Source organism: Microtus ochrogaster, unplaced genomic scaffold (assembly GCF_000317375.1).
Source record: "Microtus ochrogaster isolate Prairie Vole_2 unplaced genomic scaffold, MicOch1.0 UNK99, whole genome shotgun sequence".
NCBI classification, from domain to species: domain Eukaryota; kingdom Metazoa; phylum Chordata; class Mammalia; order Rodentia; family Cricetidae; genus Microtus; species Microtus ochrogaster.
Genome location: NW_004949197.1, coordinates 191477 through 194117, shown reverse-complemented (window position 1 = coordinate 194117; position 2641 = coordinate 191477). Strand labels below are relative to the sequence as shown.

At 46.4% G+C, this 2641-nt stretch overlaps 1 protein-coding gene across 1 annotated transcript in view; it reads left to right on the top strand.

Annotated features, from left to right (window-relative positions):
• The window catches only part of Mmp19 (matrix metallopeptidase 19), an 8636-nt gene that overhangs the window by 1201 nt on the left and 4794 nt on the right, over positions 1-2641 (top strand). The gene's annotated exons all lie outside the window — the stretch shown is intronic.

Sequence of the window (2641 nt, the reverse complement as noted above, 5' to 3'; positions counted from 1 at the left end):
TGTGATGGCCATGCCTTTAGTTAGGTGTGATGGCCATGCCTTTAGTTAGGTGTGATGGCCATGCCTTTAGTTAGGTGTGATGGCCATGCCTTTAGCCCCAGAATCCCAGCACTCAGGAGACAGAGGCAGGCAGATCTCTGCGAGTCGGAGGCTAGCCTGGACTATATAGAGAGTTCTAGGCAAACTAGGGCTACATGGTGAGACGCTACCTTAAAAAGGGAGAAGGGAAGAAGATGTCACCCTGGAAGGTGGCTCAGCAGTTAGGAGTGCTTGCTGCTCTTCCAGAGGACCACCACCAGCATCAGGAAGCTCACAGTCTCTTGTGTGACTCCAGCTCTAGGAGAGCTGATGCCCTCTCTGGCTTCCTTGGACACCTGAACATATGTAAACAACACTTACTCATATAGAAACATACAAAAGAATGAAAATCTTTTTTTTTTCTTCCCCCAGAGAGAGGATCCCTCTGGGTAGCCCCAGCTGTCCTGGAAGTGGCTCTATAGATCAGGCTGGCCTCAAACTCATAGAGATCGTCCTGCTTCTGCCTCCCGAGTGCTGGCATTAAAGGTGTGTGCCATCACCACCCAGTTAAGAACAATACATGTATATTTTGTTTTGGTTTGATTTTTGTTTGTTTGTTTGTTTTTCGAGACAGGGTTTCTCTGTAGCTTTGGTGCCTGTCCCAGAACTAGCTCTTGTAGACCAGGCTGGTCTCGAACTCACAGAGATTCACCTGTGTCTGCCCCCCAAGTGCCGGGATTAAAGGCATGTGCCACCACTGCCTGGCCAAGAACAAACATTTTAGCCAAAGACTGGAGGCTTGCCTGGACCACATGATGAGTCTTTGTTTTTGATTTTTGTTATTACTTTTTGAGCTGGGTCTCACACTGCAGTTTAGATTGACTTGGAGCTCCTGGCAATCTTGCTGCCTCAGCCTCTGTTATGATACAGTTACTCGTATGAACTGAGCTAGGCGTCTTGTCTTTACATTTTAAAATGATTTTTGATAATTTCACGTATATATGCATGTATGCGTGCATGCATGTGTGTGTTCGTGTGTTCATATGGTCACGTGCGCATATGCATGTGTGCATGTGTGTGTGTTGTTTGTGTGCATTGGTCATTTTCAACCCATTACCCTCTCTCTTTTCCCTTCCATTCCTCCAACAAAGTTTCTTTGTAAACCACTGAGTTTAGTTAGGGTTGCTTGATTTAAAGTTTCTTATTGCATTTATTTATTTATATGTGGGTGTGTGTACATGTCCTATGGGACATATTTGGAGATCAGAAGAGAATTTGGAGTCAGCTCTCTCCTTCACTTGTGGATCCTAGGGATTGAGTTTATGTAGTCGGCCTTGGCAGTAAGCCCTTTATCCACTGAGCTATCACACTGGAACTAGCTCTTGTAGACCAGGCTGGCCTCAAACTCACAGAGATCCGTCTGCCTCTGTGTCCCGAGTGCTGGATGTAATTTTTTAAAGTTTAGTTATTTTATTTCTTTTCTTTTTTTTTTTAAAGATTTATTTATTGTGTATACAACATTCTGCCTCCATGTATGCCCACAGAGCAGAAGAGGGCACCAGATCTCTTTACAGATGGCTGTGAGCTTTGAACTCAGGACCTCTGGAAGAGCAGCCAGTGCTCTTAACCTCTGAGCCATCTCTCTAGTCCCTAGTTATTTTATTTATGCAAGTATGTATGTGTGCTGTGTGCATGCTTGGTGCCCACACTGGTCAGGAGAGGGCGCCAGACCCCCCCCCCCACCTGGAGTTAAGGATGGTTGGGAACCACCATGTCGGTGCTTGGAATTGTACCTGGATGCTCTGAACAAATTCTCTTAACTGCTGGTCCATCTCTCCAGCTCCCGGTTTTGATTTTTTGAGACAGGGTCTCATGTAGCCTAGTGAGGATGACCTTGACCTCTTGATCCTCCTGCTTCATCCTTGACAGTGCTGGGATCACAGGATGAGCCATCGTGCATACCTAGCCAGTCCTTGCCTCAAAAAACAAAGCAAAACAAGGCTGGAGAGATGGCTCAGTGGTTAAGGTCACGGCTGCTCTCGTGGAGGACCCAGGTTTGGTTCCTAGCACCCACACCGCAGCTCACAACCATCTACGACTCCAAGGGGATCCAATGCTCTTTTCTGACTTCCGTAGGCAGTACACACATGTGGTATACTTACATACATGCAGGAAAAACACTGATGTTTAATTCATTATTTCTATTCTGTGTTTCTTTATATTCTGCTAATTTTTGTTATGGTATTCTTTTTCTTTATGTCCTATGCCAGGTCATAGGTGGATGAGGTTGCCCCGGTGCAGGCTGGCTACCCACTGAAGTACTGGCTACCCTGACCGGCTGAAGTGGATAGGACCTCAGATGGCAGCACAGGGTGACTCCCAGAGGGTGGCCAGGGAGTGATCTGCTAGATCAGAAAGTGAGGAAAGAGGGAGAAAGGCTGTACTTCAGGCCAGTCTTCCTCAAAAGATCCTGAAAATGCAGAGAAGTTGGGGTGCCCCATTTCTACAGGCTAGAAGACAAAGCCCCGGTTATGAGCACTAGAGACTGGAGTGCCCTTTCAGCTTTAAAGACTTTGTGTTAGCCTTTTCTTTATCACTACTTTGGGAACCAGGAGGCCAAAGA